Genomic DNA, 16154 nt, shown 5'->3' with positions numbered 1-16154 from the left:
GCGCACACGCACGCGCGCGCTCGCACGGCCCCGCGCCAGACGCCGGGCCCGGCCCGGCGGAACCCTCCCCCGACTCGGAGGGGGGAGGCGCGGGCCACAGCAGGCCAAGAACAGCACTCGGCCCCACCGCGGGGCCAGCGCAGCCCACACGCCAAAGCGACGGGGCCCTGCCCACACGCCGCGGCAGTCGCTCCCCGTGGAGAGTGACTGCACGCTCTGGATGGAGGAGCGGCGGCTGGGGGGTCCGGTGCCCCCAAGGCTCCCCTCTCAGATCGCTAGAGAAGGCTTTCTCACCGAGGGCGCATCGCCCCCCACCCAGCGTGCCCCGTTCAGGCCTACGGAAGCCCTCCGACGTGTACGCCAGCGCTCGGCTGGGCAGGAGGGGTCTGCGGTAGGGGTAAGCAGCGGGCCAAGAAGCGAGCGCTCGCGGTCGGGACCGGGGAGAACCCGTGCGTGCCACCTCGCGAGGAGACGCACCCAAGACCGCGTGGGGACGGGACAGACGCCCGCCCCCCACCGGCACATCACCCGGCCCCACCACGATCGCTCCCACGCCCGGGCGCGAACCCCGCTGAGGGGGACCCACCCGGCGTGCGCCCGGCCACGTCAGTCCCCCCCCCGGTACAGGGTGAGGACTGACGTTCAGGAGGCGGCCCCGGCCCCACCGAGGGTGGGGAGCGGCCACGCCTCGCTTACCGTCTCGACCCCTCCCCCACGCCTCAAGAGAGGCGCTCGGGAGACACGACCACCGCAGGGGTTACCCGAGAGGACTCGCTGGGGACGGGAAGCGATGCCGCCGCTCGGCCTCGGGCACCTGAGGGACAACCTGGAGCGCTCCAGGGGCACCGCAGAGGACCAAGGCGAGACACGCTCACACCCCGACGAGGGGGTACGTGGCGTGGCGGCGGGGCAGCCCTCCCCCGCCGCGGGGGAGGGCCGCTCGCGAGACAGGACGCCGAGCAGGCGAGGAGGCGAGAGTGTCTGCCGCGTCACAAGACCCCGGCCCCGCCGACACCACAAGGCACGGGAGACCGAGGTCGGGCCGGAGTCCGCACCCCTGCCTTCCCCCCGCCACCCACGGGCGGCAGAGGAGAGGCGAGGGGCCCGCAGGCAGAACGAGAAGAGAAGCCACGTTCGCCATGAACGTCCCCGTCCCTCGTCTGGCGCGGCTTAGGCCCGGCCCGGGGGAGCATGACTTCACCACATCGATCAGGTGAGTGAGTGAGCGAGCGAGCGAGCCAGCCATGTGGGGCAGGGAGGCCCCAGAGGGGAGGGCCCGGCGAGGACAACCACCAGAGGGGCCTGCTTCAGCCTCGCCAGGCGCCACCCACTCCTCAGTCCTCTCCAAGGAGAGCGGCCAACGACCCCAGGCGGGGAATGCCTGACACGCGGCACGGAGCCTACGGGGGTGGGGTCGTGCCGGCCACCACCGGGTGCCTGCGGCGGGGAGCGCACGGGGTAAAAGACCCACGCCGCCACCTCACCCCACCGCCCTCGGGCCACCAGAGACCGGAGGTGGCACCACGGGCCACGTCAGCCGGACGCACACACGAGAGCCGGCGCGCAGGCCCGGGCGGGCGGCTCAAGTGTCAGAAGCGGAGTCGGCTACCAGGCCAGGGCTCACGCAGAGAGAAGCCCAGAGCCCCGCACGCGTCCGGAGACCCAACACTCGGTGACAGACACCGAGGAAGACCGTGTCAGCACCTATCTGCTGGCAGAAAATGCCCAACACGACAGGAAAAATGACAGCGCCCAGAAACGGGGCGGGTCCACGATTTGCAAGGGGGGACCCCGGGACCTCGGTCCGGCCACCTGCCCCCAGCCCTACCCCCATAAATGGCAGCCCCGAAGCTCTCGGGGGCCATCTGATCGACCGGGGTGGGGGGGTTGGTAGGGGGAGGGGAGAGGGGAGAGGGGAGGGGGATTAGGAGGAGGCTTAGGAGGAGAAGTGGGAATGGGAATGGGAATGGGAATGGGAATGGGAAGGGACGAGAGGGAGACGGGATCAGGCCGGGGACGCCCTGCCCTTTTCTCGCCCGCGTGGCCGGGGACTCGGGGAGATGCCACAGAGGCGCCTCCGACGAGAGGGCCCCCCACGAGGGACCTCTCCCGAGCACCGGGCCCCGGGCCGGGGAAAGCCTGCCTCCCCCACATCCCTCGCAGGACGCCCCCGTGCCGGTCCCCGAGTCCGGATGAAGTCTCGGTCCCTCCAACGCCACCGGAACCCACGCGGGCAGGCTTAAGGGGCGGGGGGCACCCCCTCCCAGGCCTCCCGCGCCAACAGGGGCCGGCCCAGCCACGTCTCCGGATCCATCGGGACTCAGAAAACATTTCATCCAAGGAGGCGCCTCCGACGACCGGGAACCCCAGCGCGCCCGTCCCCGGCCTCACCGCACTGGGCCCGGGCCGCTCCTCGCCTCACGAGCAGTCGTCCAAGGGACGCAGACGAGGGCCTGACCACCTAGCCGCCGGCGGCCCGGGCGCGGGACACTCTCTCCCTTTCCCCCGCGGCGGCAAGGCGCAGGCCGTGTCCGATCGGCTCGGGTCGGTCTCCGCGGCTGGAGGGGCACAGGCGGATGCTGGTCGACCAGGCCAGGCCACACGGCTTCCCCCGGCACACGAGATCCCGGGAGCGCGGCGACAGTCACCCCCTCATCATCCTGCGAGTCCAATCTGCGCCGAGAGCAGGACGCGCCCGCGGCTCAGCGCCACGGGGACTGTCACCGCCGGTGTCGCCAGCCTCCCCGAAGTCTGCCTCGGGCCCCGCCGCCGAGCCCCATCCCTTGCCGAGGTCGCCGACGCTCGGGAGAAGAGGGACAATCTCAGAGCGGCAGCCAGATGGCGCCCGACAACCGTCGCCAACGTCCCCGGAACCGATCCCGACCGCCGCCGGCCGCCCAAACGCCCGAGCTCGTCCCGGACTGAGGCGCCGGGCGGCCCCGTGGCGTCCGCCTCGGAGCCCGCTCACCCTCGTCACGGCACGGCACGGCACGGCACGGCACGACACGAGGCGACACGACGCGACGCGGCGCGACGCGACCCCGGCAACAGATCAGGGCGGGGAGGACGGAGGGAGCCGGGGTTTGGCAAGACACGGCCGGCCGGGCGGCTGCCGCGAAGGGGACGCGCTCCCCACGCGATTCCCCGGGCGGGGGAGATCACACGGACACGCCGGCGGGGCCGGGGCCGACGCCGCGGGTGGCCCAGAGCGACCAGGACGAGATCCCGGGTTCCCGGGTGGGAGGTTGGGAAGGGGAGGAGGGGAAGAGGGAGGGAAGGCGGGGGCTGGCAAACCGAAACCAGGCGAGCGCTCAGAGAACAACGCAGGAATCGGCTTTGGAGTCCGTCCTCTCGAATGCGGGAGGTCTTTCGAAAGCAGACAGGCAAAGCCCAGAAGCTAGAAAAGAAAGGATGAAGACCGCGAACCCCATCGAAGCGGAAAGAAAAATCGATCTCGGCACAGATCGCGACAAAGCCCAAAGACAACAAACGGGCGCCTGGGGAAAACGCACTCGCGGTCGGTCGTGAGAACACGGACGTCAGCACGGCTGACCACAACCGCAGGAAGGAGGAGGGAAAACAAAAAAATGCGGGCGGGGGTTCGGGGGGGCGAGTCGATAGCCACCCGCTCGGTAAATCGAGGTTCAGTGCATCTACACAGAGCAACACTGTGCATGCGCATCCGCGTGTCTGGGTGTGCGTGTGTGTGTCGGTGCGTGTGTTTGACACAGTCAACGTGGACAAGGAAACTGTAGCCCCATCCGAAAAAAAAAAAAAGAAAGAAAAGAAAGAAAGAAAAGAAAGAAAGAAAAGAAAGAAAGGAAAGAAAGAAAGGAAAGAAAGAAAGGAAGAGAGGAAGAGAGGAAGAGAGGAAGAGAGGAAGAGAGGAAGAGAGGAAGAGAGGAAGAGAGGAAGAGAGGAAGAGAGGAAGAGAGAAAGAGAGAAAGAGAGAAAGAGAGAAAGAAAGAAAAGAAAGAAAGAAAGAAAGAAAGAAAGAAAGAAAGAAAGAAAGAAAGAAAGAAAGAAAGAAAGAAAGAAAGAAAGAAAGAAAACATGAAAACAAACGACAAAACCCACCACCAAAGGGAAATCAAGTTGTAGAACTACTCTGGGGTTTAAAAACAAAAACAAAAACACCGTAGAAAAAGCACAACCGCAGCCCATCAGGGGTTCCTCTCCTCAACAGTCCAAGAACTCGGTCAACTCCACCTCCTAGAAGCCAGAAAACCAGGGATGAAACACGCGCAGGAGACCCAAACGGACGTTTTCAGTTTAAAAGAAAAAAAAAATAATTTTTTTCCTCCCCCAAATGGGGGAGGGGGCGAGGGGGAGGATGGAGCGTAGAACTCAGCGGCAGAGTGCCTGCCCAGCACGCGCAAGGTCCAGGGTTCGATCTTCAGGACTTCCGTTCAAGTCAATAAGGAAGTCGGTAAGTCAGGCAATCACTAAGTCAGGCAACAAACCAGCAAAAGAAACGAATTACCTCCCCTCCCCGAATAAACAAACAACCACCGAAAGCAACAACAGCAGCAAGAACCAAAAAAAAAAAAAAAAAAAAAAAAAAAAAAAAAAGGCCTAAATAAATAAATAAATGTAAGTAAGTAAATAAATAAATAAATAAGTAAACAAACAAACACAATTTTAAAAAGGGGAAAACGCACGCATTTCCGTTTCTAAGAGATATCCGGACAGGCCCAGAACCTGGAATCTCGACAGCAAGTTCCAAAAACAAGCAGAAAGTGCCTGCTCCTGACGGAACACGTGATAGAGACCACCGTTCGAGATGGGGCCGGGTGGGCGGGCTGGCGGGCGGACACAGAGCTCTCGACTCATACCTGACAGAATCCGCTCTCCGACAGAAGACAGAAGGCAACACGGAACAGGGGTTGGTGGTGGGGGCGAGGGGGAGAGGGCGAAACGGAGGTGGAGGAAAGCCATTAGGGAAAACAGGACAGAAGTCCCTCAAAACATTCCACAGAAAACTCCTGGAAGACCCGGCAGTTCCACTACGGGCCCGCGGATGGACGAATGGACAGTGCCACGTGGTCTGGAGAGACCTACACCTAGAGGGGATGATGTTAACTAAGTGACTTAAGTCCGAGAGGGATGTTGTCACTTCGAGGCAGAATCCCCAAGACAATACGCAGGAACACATGCAAGGAAGCTGAAACAGGCTCATGGATACCAAGAAGGAACAATGAGTGCAATGGGTGAGGGAGAGGAAAAAGTACAAGCTTCCAGTTAACTCCAATTAATAAATACACAAATTACGGGAGGTCATGGACAGCAGGGCGAGTAGAGTCAATCCATACTATTGTCATGACGCTGTCCGGTGACGGATCCGTAACCAGACTCACCACGGTGATCATCGTGGAACATGGAAGAATCCCGAATCGCTATGTTGGACACGTGAAAACGGACATCCCATTGTCAGGTCAATTATGAGAGAGAGTAGGAGAGAGAGAGACAGAGAGAGAGAGAGAGAGAGAGAGAAAATTCTCACTGTCTTACCGGGAAAAAAAAAAAAAAAAAAAAGAGTTCAGTGAGATAAAGAGTGGATGTAGGTGAGGGCAATAGGTGGAGGAGATGGAAACCACGACGGCGACACATGTGCGGCATCCCACACGGTGGCAGTGCAGTGTGATCCTATGCATGCTCAGCTGTCTCCTAGCCACCTCCAAGTTGACATCCAGGGTCATCCTTTTAGGTTTCGTGGCTGCACTTTCGTCTGTCTCGGGCAATACTCTCCCTTGATTTTCCATGGGGGAAGGGAGGTGGGGTGGCCGGGCGGGCCACACCACGACACACCGCGTCGCGCGTGACCTGGAAAACAGATACACACCCGCCCACCACCCACGGGCTCCGAAATCGGTCACTGGTCACGACGCACACTTCGTCGGTCCCTTACGGAGCGATGGCGGACCAAACAGGCAGCGGCCAACTTTGTCGTGCACACAATGACGGTTCGTCCCTTGTGGAAACAAACTGATGACGAGACAGCGTGGTCAGGGGGCGGGTGTCCTTTCAGGAAGACAGAGTCATTGAAAGTCCCGCACACGGGAACTGTGCCAAGGGAGATCTCCATCACCCTACCCAACCCTGATCCAAATTCTCGTTCGGGCAGCTAAGGGTCAAGGTCAAAGTTTCTTTCTTCCCGGGGCAGGGGTCCTTTTGGGCCTCGATGGTTGTTCAACTGGAGAGATCGCCCTTGGGCTGCATATACACTTCGGGGTGGTCCATAGGGTTCCACGACAGTCCCGCCACCAGGCAGGTGGTTCCACCTGATGAAACCGGTCTGGTCTTTCGTTCCAGGAAGACAAAGGTCCGTGGCTGAAGCCAACGAGAAACCCAGGGTGTGAGTCCGGAGCGCCACCAGTCAGGAAGATGTCTAGGCGTCGGGCTCGAAGAGGCTCGGGTGGCCTGAAAAACGCATGCGGGTTCAGGTCCACTTTCTGAGTGGCCTCCACAGCAACGGGCAGGAGGAGGGTCTCGAGAGGGGACACGGCAGTGACCTCTCTCCAGCAGATGTCCAGCTGCTCAGCCCGGCTCGGCGGGGCTTCAGGGAAAGGGCGGCTTTGGTTCTCGAGGATGCCAAGTCCAAAGCGGGAGAACCATGGGCAACGGGAGTCGGAAGAGCGTTGGCCAACCATCGGAGAAAACTCGAAGCACGCGTGACGTGGCCCAGCGTATCAGTGGAAGGCGGGGCGGGGCGGGGAGGGGAGGGGGAGGGTGGCGGGAAGCACGCAAAGATGATGACACAGAACCGCATTCTCATCTCTATCACGCTGTACGAGAGTTTCCACTGAGACATGCTCCCCTTCCCCTGGTCTCTCCAAGGACGCGCATTTCTACCAAAAAATCACCCCCATTCAGACTTGTCGGCTGGCCAGATCAGCATACTTCCACGAAATTCGGCCTGAAGAGGGACAGACGTCCACGAAGCATAGCCATCGCCCCTAGAGGCTCTCGGACACCCGCTCTGCTGGAACGTTTCCTAAGGACGGCAGACGAAGACGGTCTCCACATGCTTTCCAGGAGACGTTCCTCAGAACGAGACCGTGACTGTTCCGAAGCCCGAATCGGTCACAGCAAATGTTCACGAGGAAGTCACGGTGAACCATCTGGGACACCAGTCTTTCCCAACCGGTCCACGTAGGGACACGATTTGGTCCTAGCCAGAAACAGACACTTTCTCCTCACAGCATCCTTTTATTTTAATTTAACTTAATTTATTTTATTTTATTTTATTTTATTTTATTTTATTTTATTTTATTTTATTCTGTTTCATTTTGTTTTGTTTTATTGTATTGTATTGTATTGTATTGTATTGTATGTTTACATATGTACGTATGTAAGTAAGTATGTATGTATTCCGGTCTGTCTGTCTGTCTGTAGGTCCATCCATCCTCCGAAGGTATACCAGTCATGTCGGCCAACACACTGACAGATCTCGAGTCTTTTCTGTCAGAAAGATATTAAAGCACGTCCCCTTCGACTCATGGAGCCAGGAACGAACGCTTCCGTATCTCATCTTCTTTGGAAACGATCTAAACATTCCAGGGACGTCGCCAGATGCTTCAGTTGCAAGGGACCAAAAACTACGTGGAGGAGGCACCAATTTTTCAGAGATGGACCGCCTCCCACACACACACACACACACTACCCCCTCGGACTGCTTGGGGTGTGAACACTTCCTGAGACTTGAGACCGAGCCAACCATCGCTCCCAGACTCTTTTTTTTTTTTTTTTTTTTTTTCCTGGCTGACACGTTTCATGACAGAGATAACCCACAGGAACTTAATGGATTCGGGGTAAACCTAGGGAGGCGAAAAGTTTCACCTCGAATGCTGCTCGTCACAATCAAGACATGGCTCTTTTCACGAGACCGATCCCTTGACATTTGCTTTTCTGGATGAAAGGATCTGTCCTAGATCATGTCAACCTGAAGGAAAACATTTGGGTTCCTTCCTGTTCGCATTCCCTGCCTGCATGTTCCCTTGAAAACCAGTTCCATAGAGCTCTTTCATGAATGAACTCTGGCAAGTGTATGTGGAGGAAGAAACATGCCAGGCCTACAAGCCGGGGACATACACAAGTGCCTACATGCATACATGCATACATGGGACCGAGCCCTTTCCAGATCCTTGGACGGCAGTACCATAGAAATGAGGATGGCTTCCACAAGACTCTCAGGCAAGCCAAGCTCTTTTGCGAAAGCGATAGCTTGTGCACAAAGGAGAAGGTGGCATGAGGGGAGAGGGAGGGGGAGTGCCAGCTCCCTGAGCAGCAGGGGCCATGCTTTTCTACCTAAAGGAAGGGCTTTGTCTCAGGATCACTGATCACTTCCACAAATCATCCGATATCTTGGATCGGCCGCAGGCGGCTCCAGGGTGAAGAGCCATCGCCCCAGGCTCTGTGGGGAATAGAGAAGACTTCCGTGAGGGGAAAGAAACGCATGAGAATTTTCTGCAAGAAAGCTCAGGAACAGATAATGTAAACACGGAGAGTTGAGCTTCCTGTCTCGTGACAACTAGGTCTACTGGGTCATGTCACAGAGAGCAAGCGAATCCTTTATTCCCCTGAGCCTTTTTCTTTTTCTTTCTCTATCTTTCTTTGTTCTTTGTTCCCTTTAGAGTGTGTGTGTGTGTGTGTGTGTGTGTGTGTGTGTGTGTGTGTGTGTGTGTGTGTCTGTGTCTGTGTCTGTGTGTGTGTGTGTCTGTGTGTGTGTCTGTGTGTGTCTCTGAAACTCAGGTACTGCCCTGTCTCATACAGACGAGACCAGCAGATCGACATGACCAGAGATTTTGTAGCTTTCATTTAAAAACTATAGGTCACTCACGAGTCGGGTAGGACGGGTGCTGCGTCCAGCGCAGCTCGGGACCGTGTCTGAGGACGGGCGACGCAAGAATTAAGAAACAAAGAGACCAAGTAAAGAGCGAAAATGGGACCAGGGGACTCAAGGTCTCGTGGATCTAGAGTGCCAAAAGCCTGGTCGACATCCTGTTTATTGGGAGTATACGGCTCAGGGAAAAAAAAAAGAAATGCGATCAAAGAGGTGGGGCTTTAGATATTTCATGCCAGAAGCACGAAGTTCTGCTTGCTGGCTAACTGATTCATTTCAGGCCTATCCCTTCCAGGAACAATCACCCTCCTCGGGGGATGCAAAATTTCTAAGTGTATCCTGTGATTGCCTCTGGGACATCTCGAGATAGCAAATATTTCCCCGGGGTTAAACCACATGCTTTCCTGCCAGAACCAAGTTCTGTTAATGGATGATCTGGCTTCCCATGACCGTCCATTGTTTTACCCTAAGGAAATATCTGCCATCTGTTGCGCCCTCACGGTCAATCTCAGGATTGCCCCTCACACAATTTCTTGAGCATCATACATGTTATAGGTCATCGACTGTGTAAAACATGAAAACAAAGCAGGCGTGTGCATTTTTAAGCAAGTAAGTGTGAATGTAAGATTTTACGCTCATGGAAATGCTGGTGCAGCTTGGTTTCTAGTTGCTGGTTCTCCAGCAGCTTGTTTCCCAGCAGACGCGTAGGACACTAGAGAACCCACTCACTCAGAAAGAACCGATGGGACGGGTAAGGTTTTTCGGCTCAGAGGGTGAAAGCTTTTAAACTCTGTGTGGAAAAAAGACGTTTCAGGTGTATATTTCTCCTTAAGAAGGCTGCGAATTAGAGTTTCGACGAGGGAGACCACGCAGCAGTGTGTACGTTTAAAAAGGCCTCCGCGTGCCCCTCCCCACCCTTTTTTGTTTGTTTGTTTCTTCCATTCGGTTTCAGGTTCTACCTGATTCAGCCCCCTGGCCTCAGTCTCTGGCCACTGTGGGCTATGCAGACAGACGTTTCTGACGTTGTCGAGATGGACAAGATAAGGAGGGTTCCCCCCAGAGAACTGGGCCGCTGCTTCTATGAGATCAAAAAGCTGACCTACTCATCCAGTTCTATGTTTAGAAATTTGCTCCTTTCTGGGAAAGCGTAGAGCTCTGCGGTAGAGTGCGTGCTCAGCATGCACAAGGCCTTGGGCTCAGTCCCCAGTACCACCACTGAAAACGTATAATAAATCTAAATAATTAATTGAAACGTAGATAAAGACACCTAATGACCCGTCCCCCCTCCAAAAAGATAAAAACTTCTTGTTAAAAAATTTTTTTTTATTTTATTTTTTTATTTTTTTAGTTAAAAAGGCAGGAGGAGGACGAGGACGAGGACGAGGACGAGGAGGACGAGGATGAGGAGGAGAAATTAGCTTCTTTCCAACAAGGAGATTTCCAGGTCAAATGGAGAGCCAAATATTTCTATGTTCTAAAACTTCAGCTTTCCACGTATCCTGGCGTCAAAACGTCGGCACGGGTAAAGATTGTTCATCATTCTGTGACTATGCACTTCCTGCATTTTGGAGTGTTCATCTGTCCTTTCTCTTAGGAATAGATGATCATCAGAAATAGCAGTTCTGTTGATTAAACCCCCTTTTAACATATCGTTGTTTCCTGGTCACTAAAGTTACCTAATAATCACTTCACAGTCTATGGAAGTCAAATCATTGTGCTGTACACCCGAAACTGATAGAGGGCTGTATGTCAAACCTATGTCAATAAAACTGAAAAAAGAAAAGAAGAAGAAGAAAAGAAAAGTCTGCTTGCTCGGGGCATCCGGTAAAGGCCCTCTTTCTGAGCGCACAAGTCAACCTCGGGCCGATTCACCCTGTCCCTGAAGAAGGGCAAAAATCCTCCACTCTATCTCCCGTTAGGTCCCGGACACTAGCCAGAGTTCCTCCTCCCTCAACCCCCACCCCGTTCCTGCGTCACACTGTGTGGGCTCAGGCACACAACCTATCGCTTTCCTTTAGCGTGTGGAATGAATATCGCCCGAAGGGAATTTCCTTTGTTGTCGTTTAAATAAACTGACGTGTTAATAAGCGCTCTGGAGGGACACATTCCCTTTGACCTGATCAGCCATAGTGACATCCCATGACCCAGGAATGTACAATATCATGGATTGGAAAGGATCTTAGAATTCAGAAATCATGGTGACGTGGGTCTGATGACCTAGCTGGCTCCATACAAACCAAGAGATGAAGGTGCCCAACGTTTTCACTCGATGCTGCCTAAGTTCTTGACAGTCACTTTAAAAAAGGAAAAGGAAAATTTGCATGGCACGCTTAGTTTTGAGAATGCTATCTGACTGCATGGTGGAACGCAAGGAAAAGCCGTGACGCTCGCCCACGGTATCGAGAGAAACGCAGAACCGTGTTTCTGGTAGCTTTCTTCAACGCTGCGCAAAGGCGGGAGCGACCGCTACCTCACGCAGAGGAGGAGAGGACGGGTTTCTCGGCCCCGTCACGCAATGCCAGGCAGAAGAAGCCTTCTCCGATGAGACAGAAGCGTGTCAAAGCGCATCCCTGCGTCGAAGGCTTCGGTTTCCCGGGGAAGGGGGTCGAGCCGAGGGACCCAGGCCCCCACGTCAGTCAGTCTTTCACTGGATTCACTGGCCTCGCTGTTACTCCTCAGCGATGGCCCCTCAGATTGCTCTCGTGTGTCTTTACCTTCTGGCTTTAGGAAGGACTTTAAACTTCGGCTGAGGGGCGGGACACCCAGAAGGGTTCTTTCAGTTCACCCCATCTTAGGTATTGCCATATCCAACACGTTGGTTTTCATCCCATCGTGGACCTACCTACCGGAGAGTTTCGCGGCTTAAAAGTCCCCTGTGCTCCACCTATTCATCAACAACCCCCCGCCACAACACACACACACCCGCACACACACACACCCACACAGACAACCTTCACCACCACCACCCCCGACCCCACTCATCTTTTCACCCTCTCTGGGGCTTTTGCCCTTTTGAGAATGAATGTCATCCAGAGCCGGTACCCTACAGGATGCCACCTTTTCAGATTGGCTTCTTTCAGGGAGTCAGGGGCACGCAGAAACGGCCCCGCCTGTCTCCCACAGGTCTCTCGGCTCCACGGGTCCCTGGTTTCCTTTTTAGAGCCAAATCACATGCTGTGGCACGGACCTAGCCCGGGCTACGTGTCCCTTCACCTCTTGAAGGACGCGTCTGTCCCGGTCGCCTCCACGGTTCCGGCAGTGATGAAGCAAGCCCCTCCACACCCCCACCCCCACCCCGCCCACCGTCCAGGTCCGTCCGCGTTCAGGTTTCCGCGTGGACGGAGCCCCGAGGGCTAGGCCTCAGGGTGAGAGTGGTATGGCGGGTGGCAGGTGGCGCACTGAAGGGTCCCAAATCCGGAGGATGCCGGCAAGGAAGGTCGCCAGGTCAAAACCTTCCTTCCCTCCCTCCGTCTCCTTAGGGTGGATGGCTGGGCCCGTGAATTCAGAGAGGACACGAGACACATGCTGTGAGCCGAGATTTCCAAGCCAGGAGACCTGGTGGAGGGTAAAGAAACGAGTTGATTGGGGGGGGGCGGGGGCGATGGGGGGGGGCTCTTAGGACTGCAGCCCAGGAGACACAGATGCAAGAAAGAAGCACTGGAAGTGTGTGTCATCAGACTACCCCACGGGGCAAGTGGAGAAGGGGAAACGAAAGAAAACACACCACAAGAGCAAGGCGGGAACTTTGAAACGACCAGGCTGCGGCTAGCAGCTGCTGGCAGATTTGTTTTTGAAACCGGTTGGTGGTGCCCTTGAGCTTGATACAGTTCTGACCACTCATGCCCCCCCTCCCCCCATTGATGCCGGTGTCGGGACCCAGGGGAGGCCACCCCAAACATGTATGTGCCTCCGTGGCACACGGATGGGTTAGAAATGAGAGTGACCGAAGAAGCCGAGGGGCCAGCAGACGCAAGAGGGACCCTCAGACTCTTCTTTCTGTCTCCCTGAAAGCGGGAAATCGATCACTTCCGTGGAGGGTGCCCTCCCTGCATCTGGACTTAGGAAAACACCCTGATCACCCACTGAGAGCCTTCAGGCCCCGGAAGCCTAGAGAAACCAACCAACCTCGTGACTTCTTTCAGGGGCTTCCCCCCCTCCCCAAAACCCAAACTCCGTCTCGATTCTTCACGGACGGGTCACCCAAAACCAAAGGCTCTCAGCCCGGCCCATTTCGCACAAAGGGCTGATTTCTTGTCCTAAAACGGAGAAAAGCTGCCTGCTTCGGGGACACATGAGTGCTTGAATGAAAGACAGTAGGTTCCCTGTCGCTCCTGCTCAACCATCCGTCTGGGGTCCATTTTTGGATCAGTCAAGCCCAGAGAACTCAAGATGTGTAGAGGGAGGGGACAACGTCCCCCTCCCTGAAACAGGACTATGTCTGCAACAAAGTTCCTCCCACTGGCCGTCCAGCTCCATTTTGGATGACTGAATCCTGGTTCACCTCATTTGGGTGTTTTGTTTTTGTTTCTGTTTTTGTTTTTGATTAATAGACTTTATTTCCTAGAGCAGTTTCAGGCTCACAGCAGAATTGAGCAGAAAATACAGAGAGTTCTCACATAGCCCTCCCCACCCACACATATATCCTCCACTCCCCTCAACATCTCTCATCGGTGTGGCCTATTTGGTAAAACTGATGATCCGACATGGACACGTTATTATCCATCAAAGTCCATAGTTTACAGGACGGTTCACTCTTGAGGTTGTACGTTCTATGGGTTTTGACAAATGTACAATGACATGTAGCCACCACTATGGTATCCTACAGAATAATTTCATCGCCTTAAAAATCCCTCACGCTGCATCTGTTCATTCCTCCTTCCCTCCCTCTCCCCAAACCCCTGGATACCATGATCTTTTGATTGTTTCTAGAGCTTTGCCTTTTCCAGGATGTCATTTGGTTGGAATTGTACAGTTGGTAACAATTTTCAGACCGGTTTCTTTGATTTAGTAAGATGTCTTTTAAGTTTCTTCCATGTCTTTCACGGCTTGATAGCTAATTTCCTTGTCTTTCGTTCTTTTTTATTTATTTATTTTTTTAAAATGTTTTTACTGCACATATATTTTTAATTTACATATATGTACTGTTCATTGTTTCCAGGAAGGTTTAGAGCTTTAGCTTTTTAAACTTACATACTTATCAAAGGAATAAAGCCAACCACAAAAGAAGAATGAATTCAAAAAGATACACACACCCTGCTATTAACAGCAACATCATTTATGATTGCCAAGATACGGAAGCATCCTAAGTGCACATCAATATTTGAATAGATAAAGAAGAGGGGACACACACACACACACACACACACACACACACACACACACACACATACACACACGTAATGGAATACAATTCACCCATGAGAAAGAAGGATATTTTGCCATTTGTGGCCCTTCCTTTCCTTTTTTTTTTTCCCCCTCCACTTTAAAAACCAGAATTTTATAACTGGGATAAACACTTCCATTGAGTCAAAAACAGTAAAATGCCAAAAAATAAACTTAATCGAGGAGGTTATCTATACTCCAGAATCTGAAATGACACAAAGAAATGGAAAGATGCCTTGTGCTCTTGCATTGGAAGAATCAATACTATCAACATGGCCACACTATCCAAAGCAATCCGCAGGTTCCATGCAACCCCTGTCAAAATACTCACGACATTCCTCACAGAACTAGAACAAACAATTTCAAAATTTTTAAGGAACAACGGAAGACCCTAAACAGGCAAAGCAATCTTTCGAAGGTCTCCTCTCCCTCCCTCCCTCCCTCTCTCTCTCTCTCTCTTTCTCTCTCTCTCTCTCTCTCTCTCTCTCTCTCTCTCTCTCTCCCCCCCCTCTCTCCCCCTCTCTCTCTCTCCCTCTCTCCCCCCCTCCCTTTCTCTGTCATCTTTTTGGTCTCTTTCCTTAGGATTTGATGACTTGAGACCATCCTTTATCATTCCTTGTAAAGCCGGCTTGATGGTGCTGAAATCTTGTAGCTTTTGTTTATCTGTGAAGCTTTTGATTTCTCCCTCAAATCTGAACGAGAGCCTTGCTGAATAGAGTATTCTTACCTGTCAGTTTTCCCCTTTCATCACTTTAAGTATGTTGTGCCACCCACTTCTGGCCTGTAGAGTTTCTGCTGAAAAATCAGCTGATAACCTTACGGGAGTTCCCTTGTATGTTATTTGTTGCTTTTCTCTCGTTCATTTTAATATTTTCTCCTTATCCTTAATTTTGGTCAATTTGATGACGATGTGCCTCGGTGTGTTCCCGTATGGTACTCTCTGCACTTCCACCTCATTTGGTTATTTAAAGGATCTTCAGTCTGTTCAATTCATAGGAGAGAACTTCCACGTGTATTTCTTCTCAGTTTTATGAAACAAAGAAGGACCCAGGAAACTGGCAAAACATAAATGCTTTTCTATTGGGTTGAGCAAAGACAGGCCCTGGCCGGGGACGGGGGGGGGGTGCTGGAGGGTCGGGGGGGCGGTGTAGAGAAGGATATAGATCATTGTTAGAGTGCCTGCTTAGCATGCATGATGCCCTGGGTTCAATCCCCAGAACCACCATTAAAATAAATAAATAACCTAATCAAACCCATCCCCCTCCTCCCCCCCCCCAAAAAAAAGAAGGAGAAAAGAGTGAGAGACAGAGACAGAGACAGACCATCGGGAAAAGTAGCTGCACTAATACTTCCAAGAAACAGGACAACATAAAGATAATGGAAGAAATGCTGGATAGTGAACAGCCACGGGTGGTTGGCACAGACCCATAGCTTCTGGACTCGCTAAAAAAAAAAAAAAAAAAAAAAAAAAAGAATATGAGAATCATATGGATCAGGAGATTGGGTCTGAATTTTGTGCCGTTTGACTTGTGCCAGTTACAAAGGTCATGCATAAGGAAGATGACTGGCTACTTTATTGTCTGAAATGAGACACTTGAAAGTGAAAGGAGGTGCTATACAATCGTGCCTGGACTGGGATTTTTCTAAGGGAGCCCAAATCCTTTACAATATATATCATGTTTTCAAAAATGAATATCATTCCTGGACAAGATTTAAGCAATTTTTTTCTGTGTTATCAGTAAACATTTTTAAAAAATCAGTAAGAAAGGAAGAGGGAGAGAGAAAGAGAGAGAACAGGAGTAACCATACGCGCGCGCGCGTGCGTGCATGCATGTGTGTGTGTGTGTGTGTGTGTGTGTGTGTGTGCGCGCGTGTGCGCGCACGTGTGTTGAGGTGGGGGCCTAAAAGAGGGTGAGGATTCTTTTCATCG

The sequence above is a fragment of the Camelus bactrianus genome, unplaced genomic scaffold (assembly GCF_048773025.1).
Source record: "Camelus bactrianus isolate YW-2024 breed Bactrian camel unplaced genomic scaffold, ASM4877302v1 HiC_scaffold_154, whole genome shotgun sequence".
Lineage (NCBI taxonomy): Eukaryota > Metazoa > Chordata > Mammalia > Artiodactyla > Camelidae > Camelus > Camelus bactrianus.
This window is presented reverse-complemented; position numbering follows the sequence as displayed.